Source organism: Polypterus senegalus, unplaced genomic scaffold (assembly GCF_016835505.1).
Source record: "Polypterus senegalus isolate Bchr_013 unplaced genomic scaffold, ASM1683550v1 scaffold_2365, whole genome shotgun sequence".
Classification (NCBI taxonomy): domain Eukaryota; kingdom Metazoa; phylum Chordata; class Cladistia; order Polypteriformes; family Polypteridae; genus Polypterus; species Polypterus senegalus.
The window spans coordinates 9,678-27,219 of NW_024381475.1; the positions used below are offsets into that span (position 1 = coordinate 9,678).

Below are 17,542 nucleotides of genomic sequence, written 5' to 3' on the forward strand. Positions count from 1 at the left end.
CCAGTGCAATTTGTAACCAGTGCAATTTGTAAACATGACAAGTGTAATTTGTAATGTACTTTTATTACTATTCCTTTTCTTTTCAAGTCTTATGTCTCACACTGAGTCGAGAGCACCTTCAATTTCATTGTTCTTTTGTAAAAGTGACAATGACAATAAAGATTTCTCTCTATCTTATCTTCTCAACTAATACTTCTGGACTGGGGAATATTTCTCCCCAACTGTCTACTGGTCATATCTCAATAATATCAGTTAACTCTTTTTCTGATGATTTTATTTTATTTTTTTAACAATTTGAAATACATTTTTTATTCCATGTTTCACCTAAATTCTATTTTATGTCATTTTTATTTTTGCTACATATAATCTACATTTACATTTAACTTGTACTACTGCTACAGTGCTCTGCACCTGCACTCAGTGTAGAGCGTTATACAAAACTAAATTACATTGAAAAATGAAACATTTAAAACATTGATATTTTTGACACTTCTAAAATCTTTGGTCATTACATTTCCACACTTTATAAAACCTGCCTTCTTCAGCTTGAAAATACCATGACATTAAGGCAGCAACTTAACAAGTAATATAAGAAGCAGCAAATACATTTATTTAAATAACATTGACTATATTATTTTTAGTCTGTTTATGTTCATTTTCAGCTCTCTTAATGGCAGTTCTTTTGATGGGATGTGACACACCCTTTACTTAAAATGCATACTCTGCAATTCATATTTTTATAAATAAAGCTACTAGTTCTTTCAAGCTTATATTAACTCCAACACTACCTCTGTAACCCTGAACAGAGAGCACACACAGTACCTGCAACAATATCATTCATGCTTATTATCCATCAAATGATGATATGACATATCTGATGCTACAGAAATGTGTATCCCTTGCATCAGATTATATTTATTTTAAAATGTGACCTCTGTACACATAACACACATTTATATGTCTAATAGGGTTTTTTGAGGAGACTTATCAACTGTAGACTGTTCATCGTAAACAGCAGCTTGCTCTTTGTTGGACCAGGTTAATGAGAGCAGCTCTGAACTTTGCAGTTCAAAATCACCACCCCTTGCTTTGAGAACAACCACCAATGAGGTGTTGGATTAGTCTAGAAATGTGACACTGGGAGACACACAGATTTAAGGAAAATTATTAACTCATGGTTTTCTCCAGATATATACATTATACGTCTGGATTCAGCAAAACTAATATGTTCCAGACAAAGTGACCTTTTCTCCAACCTGATATGTAAAGTACGTTTTAACAAAAAGAAGCTTAAACATTTTTTTGTGAGATGTAGTAAGGGTAAATATCTGGAATAATCTTGAATTGACTATTTTATGTTGTACTGATAAACATTTTTTTGGGATTTTTCACAATATGTATGAACAGTACTTATTTACCATGCCTCTCTATGTTGCTTATAATCTTGTTTGTTCTTTGAGGGGAAGTAAATGAATAACATGCACCATCGTGGTGGACTATATTACCTGTAGTACCAGAACAGCCCTATGTCTTACAAAGGAATATGCTTAAAATTTATCACAAATACCTATTAGTGGTTCAAGGAAACATGAAACTCCCTGCTTGACTAAATAAGGTTTTTTCTTGTGGGCAATTTGCTATGTCATTTGATAGGTGGGCTTGAGGATAATTTGGCTCCCTCAGCTTAAGTCTTCTGTTCTTTTAAAACTCTTAGACATCTTGAGAATTAATCCATTGTTTTACATTTTAGTTAGGACTGGTAGGTTTTCAAATGTCTGCAAGTTTTCTTATTTTCATACACTAATTTGACATGTGTATTAATCAGTGACTACCACTTAAATAGACACTTTCTCAACTTCCACCCACCCAGGAAATATAAACCTGATAGTACATAAGCAGAAGTTTATTCATTTGATTTTTTAATATATATTTTTCGTGTACTTGTTTTCTAGGATCAATTTTCTGTCACTAGGAAGTACTGGTTTAACCAGCACCTTTCCTAATTCTTAAGCATTCCATTGAAATTACTTAACTAGCTAACACAATATGCTTTGTGCTCTCTTGTTATAAAACATGAAAGATATCTAATGCAAGGTGTAGGAAAAACAGTATTTCCATACTGTTTGTAAAAGTGAAATAAATGCCTCTGCCCATATTTCAACTAGTGTGATTTTTCTTTTACTCACTCCATCAAGAAAACATCTTTTTTTAATTTAAAAAATGTTACACTCTCTTTTCTGTGAATGATTGATTCCATCACCATTCTGTACAGCATTTTGAGAGTATTTTTCAGTTAGGACCCAGGAAAGTAGTCGGTGCTCAGCACAGTGGGAGTCAAATAAATGAGTATGACTACCTAAACTGGAGTAATTAACAACTTTTCCCAATTCCATAAATACTAAGTAATTAAAATCTGTCTAAATATACAATTTTTACACACAAAAAATAGACATAATGCTACTGGAAACTACACTTCAGGAAAAGACATTACTCCTTCATGTGCTTTCACCAGCCGGGTTTCTTCTTCTATCTAAAGCCTACAGGTTTGGGCTTTAGCAGAAGCTAACTTATTAACATTTAGATTACTTATAAAACATGGAATAAATTGAAATTCTCTATAAGTTTAATGACTGTTATGTGAATTTTACCAGGTTTGCTGGTAAGCAGTCTCGTAAATGAAGAATCATGTGTTTTGAAAGAGACAAGTTCTGACTGTGTCTCTGCCAGTTCGATTTATTATATCTGAATGTTTATAGGTTTCTATTAGACCTGATCCTCCTAGTTTGCCTACCATTGTTAATCTTGCTATAGAAGATATTGTAGATTGATGCAACCCAAATCAAATGGCCTGCAATTAAAAGTTTTTGCTTCTAGTTATTATTTGCTTACTAATATATCTACAGAAACCAACAGATACATTTATTTTAAAAATTACAGAAACAAAATTCTGTAAACAGTGATGGAATTCTTTTCAAATTAACTACATGAAATTCACCATATTAAACAAAAAAGACTTACAACTGTGTTACTCAGGCAGTTTTCCATTCTGGAACATTCACCTCCTAAAATATGTGTGATATTGTTGTCAGTAAAATGCCAGTGAAACTTCAAATGTGTCCCTATGGATACAAATGCATTAAAAATGCATAGTTCTCCTAGGAAAACCTTCTCAAGTGATGTGGCTCTGTCCACAGGAAAAGTAATACAGGATGGAACTTGCTCAGGTGTCTGCATCACTTTCACTTCCAGGAGTGCTGGTACTGGATTGAGCGAAGTTACTTCAATATGAGATTCCTGAATGGACAACAGATTCATGACAGATGCATCTAGAAGAAGAAAAACTTTGTCAGAATATATTTACTCAATTTATTCAGTTCACACTGCTAAAATAATTGTGTGACTATAATTATAACTGTGAAATAATTCATTTTAATAAGAACTTAAAGTTTTGGTAAGAACACACATGAAATTCACCTCTTTTCCTTCAAAATATAGTTGACAATATTTCAAGGTCAGCAAAGTACTACTACTGAATTGACTATGTTAACTGGTAAATTACATCATTCCTTTTAATTAGCCTACCAACAGGAACTGTGGAGAAAATTTGTATTTCCAGAATTTTGTGTTTCTTTCAGATGCTGCCAAGAGGTTTAAGTCTGAAATTACCAGTCTCTGGTCCAAATATGCATCCACATATTAAATCTGTTCTACTTTGGCCCTGTTACTTAGCGTCTCTTAATTGTCTAGACATAATTAAACTGGAAAAATTTCTCATTTCTTTCAGTAAAGTTGTTGAATGAACTCACCATGACCATCGGAACTGCTATTAATCCACTGAGGATTAGGCATGTGTTTACAAAACATTTTAGCACTGCTTAGATGTTCTTTACTTTTGATTTTCTCATAGACATTTGCAGCTACATTTATGCAATCAACCATTAAATAACTTAAACATTGTTTGAGTTTAAGTCATCTAGCTTTAAGGCTACTACTGCACTTGTGAGATATTGCTTGTTAACTTTCTACTCACCAATACTGTACAAAATATGCCTTTTTTTATATAAAGACACCTTGAATAAAAGAATTTGCTAAATAAACAATAAAACTCAAAATTTAACTATTCTGATAGAGTTGCTGTGTGCCTTTAGAGAACTGTCTTTCTTTGAAACTAATCTCTGCTTAAAAGCCTTATATGCTGCTTCATTTGGCCCAGTGTACATTTGAAGAATGCTCTTACACAGTGTTTCTTAAACTATGAGTTGCAACCCAAAAGCCATAAATTACAATTGAGAAAGAGTTGTGAATGGTTTGTAGAAATCCTTGTAATGGTTTGCCACTTGTAAGGTTAAAGCAAACCACCCAGACAACGATCAGCGACGATTCTCCAAGGAGTAACAGAATCCACCAACAAAAACCGGAACTGATTTACCAAGGTCACCACACCCCCACTAAAAACCACCCCCGCCACTACTAGAAGGATGTCAATCAGTGGCGATTCTCTAAGGTGGAACAGAAAAGGATGAATATCGGTCCCCCACTTCTGAAGATTCCATGACTTTCACATCCTCAGAAATACGGGAGAAGCTCATATAAAAGATGAGATTTAAATTAATCCTTGTAGATTATTTTGAGGATTGATAAAATATGACTGGCTCTCAGAAGGATGCCATAGAATGTGGGATTTGAAAAGAAATTTTAACTTGGTTCATTAATTAGTTTTGCCTTCTATAATACCAGTAATTCAGCAAGGCTCCTGCTTCATTCACCTTACCATTTCCTATTGCAGGTGGGGAGTCTCCAGCTGTTAGACATATAGCAAGGTAACTGAGGCACACTTGTTTTAAAAAACAAAATAATATAATTTATTGATAAACATAAGGAGTATAGAAATATGATAAATGCATATATATTTATATATGTATATTGGCATACAAGGCCAGATGCATACAGACTATAGACAGACACACATTTAAAATATAGGCTGGCTGTTTACTGGTACTTGAGTCCTGCTTTATCTTTGCACAGATAAATAGTTTTGCAATATCAAGTCTTTATGGATGATATTCAATGGTGTGTGAATTTGTTGCTTTGTTGTTGCTCTGGGTTCAAATGAGATTCTTCAAGCACTGAAGTTCACTCGTTCTCTTTGCTATTCTGCTGCTTCCTCAGCTTGCCTTCTGCTGTCTTTTGCCACATCATAGGGAAAAGGTGTTACTCATTCTTTCCCAAGAGTTTAGATGCTGAATTTCTTTTCCTGAAGTCCTGGATTCTCAATCTAGTCAAACTACTGGAACACAGCTTTGGCTTAATAGACTGGATTTTAGCTTCTGGTCCATAAAGATAAAAGAGTTTTTCTAATTTGGCTCTCCAAGCAACAGGCTCATAGTTTTTTGGTTCAGAGATCAGAATTCAGATATTTTCAGTCATTTTGGAAAGATCCCCCTCCCTGATAGAATCCCAAGGAGGGTGCCCAGGGAGAATTCCTGAAATTCTCCTAACTTGCCATTCTCGCCTCTCCTCTCAGTACTTTGAGAAATGGGGGTGTATGTGGTTTTAAAGGATGGTTGAACTGTCTTCCTGATACAAGTCACTTTCAGTTACAAAATCAGTGTCTTCTAATAGGCGAGTTCTCCTGTCCATCTTAGCTGTCATCCCTTGAATTATAGGTTTTGGACTTTGCAGGAGTCTATTTTACACCTTCTCCGTCAAAATGTCTGTAGAAGGTCCTTTGAAGAGGTGTCAGTACAACTCTAATTTACACCTTTCGTATCAGATAAAGTCAAGGAACATCCTGGTACAAGATGGAGTTCAATCACTTAATTTGAAAATGTGGGGAGGTTTATGCAGCTTGATGCCTGCATTCCTTTTAAATCTTCTTTAACTGGCTTGGTGTGCAACTAAAAGCTTAGCAGAATCAGCAATGCCCACTTTATCCTACATCCTGAACAAATATATCTTCTATCTGCACCCAACACACTCTCACTAATGCTAGGCAGTTTTAAAGTTCAGTCTAGCAGATGCGTCATTTGTCTTTTCCAGCAAACCACCAAGTGGTGATCACTCGACAGCTTAGAACCTCTACTTACTACAATGTTCTTATGGCCTCAAATCAGGAGACACAACTACAGATTTAATTACTGAGTCTTTACCAAGTTACTCTGTACAAATTTGCTTATATTGTAAGTAAATGCCACAAAAATTTGCAATGCAATATTGTATTTCATAAATGGGCAGCACAGATCAAAGGCCAAGTTCCTTATATAAAAAAAATGTGACACACTTACTTATTTGGTATGTTCCAGATTTAGTGTAAACCCAGCTTAAAGATGCTGTGAAGGACCCCGTCAGGCAGCACAGGCACAGAATATGTAAATTGATCATCAGAAGTCCAGTTGAGGGCAAGTTTTACAAGAGAAAAGACTGTTCGATTTAAATCTCTAATACCTTATAAAAATAGAACAAGTACAGTATGTAAATCAAAACATTCACATTTACATTGTAAATGTAGAACATTACAGTACTACAATATTAAACTAATTAGAATCTCTCCCTCTTTTTCAATATTTCTTTGCTTCCTCCAAGGTATTTTCTTTCTAATTAGGTAAAACAATTCTTCAAATATCCAAATAAATTATGTATAATAGGATGATCTAATGTCACATGATTTTTAACACAATGCTACTGTCTCATCTGTCTAAAATCTTGATCTCAAACATGAAATACAGTTGTCCGTTGTGTGGCTTGTACATGTTCTTCCATATTTTTAAATAAAATATACATCTATATCAAACTCATCATACCTGTAGATTGATCCAAAGAAGATGCTAAATATCCAGACAATTCAAGGACAAACAATTTCTCTATCTGCAATTGCTCTGTCACAAGTCTCAGGCTAATGTTCTTTACATAAGGACCAAGGGTGTTGTATAGTGCTAAATTGTCTACTCCATCACCATAAGGAAGACACAAGGAATTAAAACACCTGTGAATCAACAAACAAAGGAATTGTGGCAAGCTAAACATTTGCTGTATTATGAATATTTGCCCATATTTTTTAAATATATTAACTTCCAAAGAAGTAATCAAAGATGCATTTAAGGAATCCATGACATACTGTACAGTACATTATCTCCTGCTTTGCTCAGTTATCTCTGAGCTCAAAACACAAAAGTCATATATGAGTAAACAAGTTATCAAAATTACTTTTCTATACTCACTTTTTTACACAGCCATATACTCGGTCCTTGTTCTCTTTATCAGCAGTAGACAGACTGATTACATCACTTTCAATGGATTTTAAGCATATGCTACTATCATTTGTTAAACTGTAAAATTAATAAAGAGAAAATACTCTGTTAGCTCTCCAAATATATTCATATATATCATGTTCTACGGTAAAAAAAAAAGCTTATGAAGCATTAAAAAAGCAAAAAATTTTTTGTTAAAAAAAACAATACAATATAGATCACCCCTAATCTATGCAATAATTTATCTATCTTGCATCTAAAAAGTTAATAACTGAAAACAGAGAAAAATATGAACACTATTGAATCATGAAACATATTTTGTTATATTTTGAAATTTAAATCTTTGGAGACAGACATAGTAGGAGTTAAGTCTTCACTGAGATGTAGTACTGATTAAGGTATGGGGATTTTAAAAATAAAATGAAAATTCAAGTACAAAGGTTAAAATGTTTGAAGTTCCTGCATCTGGGATGGACCGTCACACAGTGAAAACGTGTATTGTGGTCAGACGAATCATTATTCCAGATCTTTCTTGGAAGAAAACAAAGGCTATTATAGTTAACGAAAACTAAAATCAAAACTGAAACTATTATTAAAAAACATTTTAGTAAGCTGAAATAAAATTAACAATGCCGAAATGAAAACTAAAAGAAACTATTCTAAGCTACTAAAGTAGTTGCAAAGACTAACTGAAATGAAATAATATACTAAAAATATTTTTAGTTTTCGTTTTTGAATAAATAATTTTGCCTTTAGTATTTAACCCTTGTAAACTTTAACTCTAAAACAGAAAGTACTGCACCATTAGCCACCTGCATATATTCATCCAGTGAACTGCGGCTAGTGACTGAGAGTGGGTGTTCACACAGCATTTGCAGAGACAGAGCAAGCTTGAAGAGTGTGAAACAGAAAGTGATTTACTGTGCCACCTATAGTTACATTTTAATATACAAGAAGCGAATTCAAACGTCTGAAATCAGAATGTGCTGGTCAACTAAACCTATACAATATAGACAGAAAAATCACAAGTGATTAACATTTCAGTTTATTTCTCAGGTGCCTGTGTTTTGTTGACAATAATTCACCTTCCACTTCGCAACAGAAGTAATCATTTTGAAAATAAAACCGCACTGACAGACTGATGGTCAACATGCAGGATCAGCATATTGTTGCTCACCAATCACTTTTGCTTTAAAGCTGTTGTATGAAATGTATGTACAAATATTGTAAAATTCCTTAGTTGGCAATGTCGCTACTGAACTAAAGTTAGGTAGGTGAAGAGAGTCTGCCAACAGGTGAAAAACTAAGCACACTAATGTGTTTTTGTATTTATTCTATATTTATTAATTTTTTAGTTTATATTCACAGTTCAAAATACCTGATATTGTGAAATTAATCCAGTCAGAATTATATTTCAAAATATTGTCCCCCTCTTTTCAATTTTGCTCTCTTTCTCAAAATAGATAGGTGAAATATCAAATTCTTTTTGTTCTTAACATCAGCCATGTCATACATATTACACATACCAAGGATTTTTCCTGCCTTGTATCCAAACCTGCTGGAGCAGGCTCCAGGCTTCATGTGATCCTGGTCTGGATAAACAGGTTTATATAATGTATATATTATTCCTAAACTCAGATGCTGTCTCTGTGATTTTGTGGCTGTCCATACACCTATTACCTGCTCTTACTCTGCTCATTAAGTGTTTACTGTTCTTATGCATGGTTTATTCAAGTCTCACTGCCTCTAACTTTGACATTACATGCTTGTGTTTCTTTGTTTCCCTTAATACAGCTAGGTGGGGTCTGCACACTAATTCATACCTAAGAATCCTGTTCTTCCTAAGCCACCATGATTTTCATGATCACACCTGTCAGAAAACAATAGAATCTAATTTATGATTTTTGATATTTTTTCTGGCCTGCTGGTAGCAAAATTCTGTCTATATATTGTATGTGCCTGAGATAGAATCAGAAATCAATATGACTGGTAAAAAATAAAGCCGATAATGGGAGATTTTTTAATTAAATTTTGAAGGCATTCATTAGGAACACATTGTCTTGTAGCGAGATATGTTGTGTCGTATAAATATTTAGAGTAAAAAAAAAAAAAAAACAAAAACACCCTCAAACCTTAAAATGCACCTACATTTTATTACAAATTGCCCCATTGTGGCCCATATTTGTTCACCATAAATGACACAGAAAATATTTTAAAAATTACAAAATTGTTTAAATTTGTTCATATTCTGTATTTGGTTTTGATTATGCTTGTTTTAATCAGACAAAAACCAAAACCAGATAGTACACCATGTAGTGTAGCAAGGTTTTAAACTCATATCCTAACCCATTAAGTGTACAGTTCTGTCTGATTGTGATAAAAAAACTTAAAACTCCATAGTAGCTCTTTAACCATACCATGACTACTAAAACTAAAAAGATATACAAATAAAATAGAAATGTCTTTGTGAAATATAAACTAAAATTAAAACTAAAAATACAAAATGAATGAAAACTAAAACTAAACTGAATTTCCAATTAAGGTCAGAAAAAATAAAGAAATAAAAACTAGTATAAAAAGGCAACACTATAATAACGTTAACACTGTGTGTTCCAGACCAAGCACAAAGAGGACAAGTCCCAAAGCCAGGGTCTGTCATGGTATGGGGTTGGGTCAGTGCCCTTAGCAACGGTAATTAATACTTTTGTGAGGGCAGCATTGATGCAGAAAAGTACAGTACATTGAGATTTTACAGCAACATATGCTGCCTTCAAGGCAACGTCTTTCCATGAAATGTTCATGCATTTTTCAACAAGACAATACAAAACCAAATTCTGCATACATTACAACGACATGACTACAGAAGAAGAGGGTACGGGTACTGGACTGGCCTGCCTGCTGTCCTGTCCTGCCCTGTCCCCAGTAGAGACGGCGTGGAGAAGTTTGAAACAAAAAATGTGACGACGACCTTGTACTGTTGCACACCTTAAAGATGAGGTTATAGGAAAAAAAAAAAAAAAATGGGACAAAACACCTGAAGCACTTCACTGTTTGGTATCTTGCCAAAACTTCTTTTAAAGTGTTTTGAGAAATATTGGGAACATTACAAAGTGATGAACATTTTACAATTCCAACATTTTTGAAAAGTGTTGCAGGCCTGAAATGTAGAAATAGATGTTTATTAACAAATGAAGTTGACCAGAGAAAACATGATATATTTTGGGTTCATACTGTCTGCAATAAAATTAAAGTCAAAGTAAATGTAAGAATAATTGTATTTTTTGGAGGGGATTTTTTAAAGCAAAAGTACAGAATAAATAAATAAACTACATATGCCCTTAATCTATTTTAATTACCAAAGTAAAAGAGCAAAAACAGTCAGGCTGAGGAAGTTAAGTTTGAATAAAAAAAACAACCGTCTGGAGCTTTATGAGGGAATAGTTGGAAATGTCTGTGATGTGGAAGTTTTCGAATGATTAACAATGAAAACCAAAGCCTAGAGCACTTGTAAACTGTGACAGTAAACATAACAATGGGCACAGCAAAATTGCATCTGGATATTGTGGTGACGATGCAGCTTCCACTTCATGCTCCTGACAAAGTCGGTAATGTCACCGGATGAGGTGGACAGTTAAGACCCAACAAAACAAGAGGATGGTGCAAAAGGTGCAAGTGCTTTTATTAAAGACAACAAATCCAAAACATTGTGGTAGTTAACTAGACAGATACTGTCAAACGGATGATTGATGACTTTAAGCACCCCAAAATATGAAAATATGAACAAGTGCAAATATGAAACTATAAAACTATGAAAATATAGTTATATTAATATTATGATTTATAAACTATAAACTTATGACACGTGGCTTTATTTTATAAACACTAGATTCAAAATTAATATTAAGAAATTAAATATACACTTATCCTGCATGCAAAGCCACACGTGTGACTTTCTAAAAAATATTTACTCCTACGCTCCAAGTTATAAACTCACCATACACGGCCTCATTTTATGAACACTAGATTCAAAATTAATATTAAGTTAAATATACACTCGTCTTGCCATCATAGCTATGCATATGTGTAACTATCTGAAAATATTCACACACCCCGCGCTAAGTTATAAACTCACGACACACACAACCTCATTTTATAAACACTTATCATGCTTTTTAGTCATGCATAGTCCTGTATAGCCGTAACTTTCTAAAAAACTCTATAAAGTGAAATATTCACTTATCTTGCTCGTAAGACAAGTCCATGCAAGTGTGCCTCTTTTTAAAAAACCGGGGGAAATTAACTTTCTTTCACAGCCAATAGACTTCTCGAGACCCAGGAAGCTCCACCGGCCATATGCATCTTCACCATATGCCGCACCAGTTTTAAAATGCAGGGAACTAAACTTTCTTTCACAGGACACTGACACCTTCGGTGTTAAACCTACAACTATTGAAACAGTTAATAGGTATTTCAAGACCCAGGAAGCCCACCCGTGCAACCACATTTGTCCACCAATTTTAAACTGTGGGAATCAAACTTTCTCTCACAGGACACGGACACCTTCGGTGTTAAACCTCAGCTGTTAAAACATTTAATAGGATGCCACATGTGGTTTTACCATTTGGCGCCAATTTTAAAAGGTGGGAAAAGAGTCTTCATTGTTAAAACAAACAGCACGCTGCTGATAAAATATTTACCGTAACAATTCATGATTTTTTATTTAATGAAATCAGAAAATCATAGATTATTAAAGAAGATATTTATTAAACCAGCCCCACACCATTCAGCAGGGCTTGAAAATAAAGAATATAAGGTGCCTTTAAAACTCATAAGACCCTGCTCTTTGTTATGTTAACTTGAGGCTATATTTTAGCCTCGTTAATCGTTAAATGTCAAAGCCTTTTACATTTGGGCTCTGTGAACAATATTATTAGATGAAATATTTTCCACTAACGACTCTCTTATATAGCAAAATGCACAATGAACTTTAAAAGCTTGTGAGAAAAGTTATTAAAAACTTCCACGTTAAACAAAATGCCCAGCAGTTTCTCGCTGTCCATGGCACTTGATAAAAAGTTATTTATATGACGCTACTGTACTTTAGCCTCGTTAATAGGGTAAATGGCAAAATTGATCTTGTTTCATATGGTTTGCACTTATTCCCATTTATATCAACTTTAAAATACACGTGTGCGTTCTAAGAAACAGCTTCACATGTAAGACGCGCGCTTAGCACAACGAGCTCTCGGTAAAACATAACGGGGCGCTTTTTTCCTATTACCTAGATGTTACCCTTACAGCTTTGAGCATTTGAATGAGGCTCCTTTGCCGCTACAAAGGGCCCCCACCCCTTAGAGGAGGAACAGCAGCAACTTCGCACCTATGAGCTTTCTCCCAAACATCCAGGGTGTTTCGCTCCACCCTTCCAAGGCGGTACAGAGCATGACTTGGCTACATAAAGCGCTTTGCATCGCTAACTTTTCCAGCATTCCAAGTTTTTCTGCAGTCTTTTTAAAAAGTAGGTAATTTCGCTTTTTTTCCACAAAGGAAAAAAAAATACTTTTGTGATTTTGTTGGTAAGTGTACATTATAAAAAAATGTGTGCTGTTAATGATCATCTCTCTTCAAACTGCTGAAATGCTATTCTTTTATAAATCCGATTACTGGTCAATTGGTTGCTCAAAAAGTGAGTCAATTCTTCTTTCGCCAGTAATTTTAAATCGAAATGTTGTTTATAAAACTGCATAGGTTTAATACTTTTAATGTCTTTAAGTATGTACAAACTTATTACTTTTTAATGGTAATGTATGTTTCATGCTGATTACTTTTTAATAGTAATGTACAAACTTATTACTTATAAGAACATTCAGGCTGGTTACTTTTTAAATGAACCGTCTTTAAGTATGTCCAAACTTTGGTCTTTATATCTTAATTGTAGAAGAATCAGAGGCCACAGGAAAACAGGAAAAGGCGCGCAAGTGAGGACTTGGATGCTGGGAGCGGTTCTCAAAATGCTGGTTTATTGCAAAATATGGTGAATAAACTTAGTTATTCTATTTGGCCCCCCAAAATGCGTACTCCACCACCCCAATATTTTAATGAATTGGAATATATTAATTGGCAAAATCAAAACATGATCCAAATGAATAATATAATAGCTACCATGAGAGTTCCTTCACCTGTTACCACTCCCATTGACTTTGACCAGCTTGGCAGCCTTTTAGAAACCCTGTGTCCAGAAGCCACCCCTGATGAAATGCAGACATTAAATAACTTGTTGGAAAGGTCTCAGCGGTCTTTGAACGAAAATGTGAATGCTCAAACAGGTCATGGTTTAACAAACACCGTGGGTTCTGTAAATGCTCAAACTTTTTTCTCTCAGAATATGGTTACGTCAGTCTCAGCTACCCCTTTGGGTACATCCGTTTCAGTTATGCCATTTGTACCCTCCACTTCCGTCTCAGTCACTGCAACCTCTGTTCCAGTCACTGTCTTCTCTGTTTCAGGACCTGTAGCTATCCCTTCTGCTTCAGTCTTGCTCCCTGAAGCTACCGCTTCTAGGCCCTCTGCTTCAGTACATTCCTCTGCTTCTGTCTCAGTCACAGCGGCATCTGCTCCAGTCACTGTATGCCCCTCCGCCCCCTCTGCTTCTGGCTATCTCTTCTGCTTCAGTCTTGCTCCCTGTAGCTACCCCTTCTAGTCCTTCTGCTTCAGTATGCCTCTCTGCCCCTTTGCTTCTGGCTCAGTCACAGCGCATCTGCTCAAGTCACTGTATCTTTAGGCCCTGTCTCCTCTGTTTCAGTCCCTGTAGCTACCACTTCTGGTCCCTCTGCTTCAGTATGCACCTCTGCCCCCTCTGCTTCAGTCTCGCCCCCTGTAGCTACCCCTTCTGGGCCCTCTGCTTCAGTCTTGTCCCCCGTTTCAGTCACTGCCTCCTCAGCCCTTATTGCACATCCATTTGCGGCTACCCCTTCAACCGCCAGTTATGTCCGTGGTTCTGTGGTATCTAAACCCTCATTTGCTTCTACTTCAGGCACAACAGTCATGGTTGGGTCCTCTGCTGTCTCTAGTGATGACGGTCAGAGCATTTTTCAGCAGATCGACAGACCGGCTTTTAATCATACCGAAATAAGACACCCCTTGAATTTCGGACGCCTATGAACTAGAGTCTTCACGAGGAGGTATTTAACAGCATTCATGAGACGCTGCAAAGAATTCTGGATAGATTTTCAGGTACTTTAAACACACAAGATGTTGTACAGTTAGAATTCCGTGCTGATTCCTTACCTATCAGCGTTTTATACAGATGACTGGCTCTAATATTAATGTAGACGATTTTATTCAGCATATAGAGAATCTTCTTCAGAGTCACACGAGTGCGTTAGATGAGTCTCTGATGTTAGTCATACAGATTGTTCGGTCACCTAGTGGTGGCGCTAGTGGCACTCGCAAGGTATCAGCTCTACTCAATCATGAAATAGTTAGAAAAAAAAAAAAGAGAGACATTTAATTATTTCTTATAATTATGGTAATCAGCTCTGTTTTGCCTTTTGTCTGCTTACCCTAACGGAAGACCGGTACAGGCAAAACCCACAGTTATGCATGCGTGAAGCGGCCAACCTTCAGACCAGAGCTGGATTATCTGAGCATGAAAAAGTATCCTTTGTGGACATTCATAAATTTGAAAACTTGAAGTATTTGCTTGAAAATGGTGTGAACCCTCGTGTTACCACTCAAGGAAATAAGTTGATGTGTTTCACAGATGATGGTTTAAAATTTTATAGATTCTTTCAATTTTTTTTACAATGAAATTGAGTGCCATGCCTAAAAGCCATGGAGTTTGAAGCCACAAAAGGTTATTACCCTCATTTCTTCAATACGGCTGAAAATCAGAATTATAATCGGCCCCTACCCTGAGCCTGAATGCTACAGGTCCAGAGCATGATGACCAAAGAAAAAGAAGAATTTTTTACCTGGTATGAGAGTGTCAAACATGGCGTTTTTAATTTTAAAGAGGAGATGGCTTTTATTGTAAAATGACATCGAAATTCTTAGAATGACCCTGGCCTCTCTATGTATGGCCGTATAGGTAATACTGTATGCCTCCAAAGTCTATCAGTATGATTCCTTCTGACCATTACAATAGTAGTCAAAAAAACTATTCAAACACATTAATTCAACGGTTATTGTATCTCTGCGAAACAGAAAAGTTGAACATTCGGCACGCTCTAAACCTTGGGGAGGTAAAGAAGGGTTCCTTTTATCTTGACGGCTATGCCAGAGTTAAAGGTATTCTGACCGCCTTTGAATTTGCTGGTTGTTTTTATCATGGCTGTCCAAAATTTTATGATTTAAACAGTACCCATCTTTTAACCGACATGACTTGTGCAGTTATGTACCAAAAGTTTATGCGAAATTGGAAATACTTAGGACAAAATTTAATCAAGGAGCATTCTTGGGAGATGATGAAAAAACAAGACCTCAGGCTACAAACTTTCTTAAAACACTGATTTCCCTCAGGGTATAAAACCGAGGGACTTGTTGTTCGGCGGCCGTACGCAACGCAAAATTGTACCACAAGGCCGCGGGCACCAAACAGATTCACTATTATGATTTCACTAGCTTGTACCAGTTTGTGATTAAAACAAAAAAATTTACCCAGTTGGTCATCCCACTATCATTTTTTAGCAGTTTGGCGATCTCGGGCAGTATTTTGGATTAATTAAAGCCACCGTCCAGCCTCTATGTGGTCTCAATTTTCCAGTCCTGCCTGTCAAGTTTTGCGGGAAATTAATTTTCACCCTCTATCGCACCTGTGCAGAGACAAAAGTTCAGACTGTGGACTGTCGTCACACAGAGGATGAGAGAGCTTTAACCGGTACTTTGTGCAGTGTGGAAATAGCAAAGGTTGTTGACAAAGGTTATAAAGTTTCTAAAGTATACGAGATTTGGCATTACCCCAAACGTAGTGAGTTATTCTCGGACTATATCAAGCTTCATCTAAAAGGCAAGCAGGAGGCATCGGGTTATCCTGCCTGGTGTACGAATGAGGCTTCCCGAGACTGGTATATTTTAGATTATCATCAGAAGGAAGGTGTACAATTGGACCGTGATAACATCGCCCTAAATCCAGCTAAGAGACAGATTTCAAAGTTGTTTTTAAATTCTCTTTGGGGTAAACTTGGGCAAAAACCTCTCCATCTCACTACTAGCTTAGTTAAGGACGGTGAGGAATTCTTGCAATATATTTTCTCCAAACAGTATAATGTTTCTTATTTTGAATTTATCGGCGATGAGATTGCTCAAATACAATGAAAGTATGCCGATGAAAAGCATACCCTACCTGGTAGCGTTAATGTTGTCATTGCTGCTTTCACCACTGCCTATGCCTGGTTAGAGTTGTATGCGATTTATTAGACAGTCTGGAGGAAACGATGTTGTACCACCGACACCAACTGTCATTTTTGCTTCTCAACCTGGCCAGTACAATCCTCCTCTGGGTGACTATTTAGGAGAGCTCACCACTGAGTTAAATCCTGGTGATTATATTACAGAATTTGAATCAGGCGGTCCAAAGACGTATGGGTATAAAACAGCACAAGGCAAAACCCGTATGAAGGTAAAAGGTATCACCATCAATCACGAAACCAGTAAAGTTGTAAACATCGAGTTACTAACCCACCTAGTTCAGAATTTTGTGACGTCTCATGAAGCCCCTCCTCAAGAGTTACTGGTTCACGGTAAACAGATCCATCAAAATAAAAAATGTTTCACTTTAGAAGACAGACCACTCAGGAAGAAATTCAGAGTGGTGTATAACAAGAGGGTTCTCCTAAAAGACCTTATGGCTACCAAAAGAGATTGACACACACCTTCAACACCCCTTCACTAAAATTATCTCGGGTCCCTCTTGATCTGATTACTTCCTATTATGTGAAAAAATTATTACAACATTTGAATCACATTGTATCTCAACCTTTTCAAAATCTAATTAGGTTTTATAGTTGCTGGCAGAAAATGTATGATGAGCGATCGGCTAAATTTCAGCAATTAAAATTTATTCAGGGGCTCCCAAAGTCTATATGCGACGACGAACTGCTCCCTCCGGAGAAAATAAATTTGGTCATTATAGATGATCTGATGGAATCGGCTAGTGAAAGCCAGGAAATAGAAAAAGCTTTCACAAAATATACTCATCATCTGAATCTGTCGATCATTTACTTGGTTCAAAATTTATTCTTTCAAGGAAAGAAAAGCCGAACGATTAAACTTAACGCCAATTATATTACACCTTT

General features: G+C 35.9%; 1 long non-coding RNA gene across 1 annotated transcript; it reads right to left on the reverse strand.

Moving 5' to 3' along the window:
- Positions 1-6,349: 6,349 nt before the first annotated feature.
- Positions 6,350-7,320, reverse strand: LOC120520621. Its single transcript, XR_005631885.1, has 3 exons — positions 7,218-7,320; positions 6,801-6,982; positions 6,350-6,444 (listed from the first exon to the last, which is right to left on the reverse strand). It is a non-coding gene; the product is annotated as an uncharacterized LOC120520621 (long non-coding RNA).
- Positions 7,321-17,542: the final 10,222 nt, after the last annotated feature.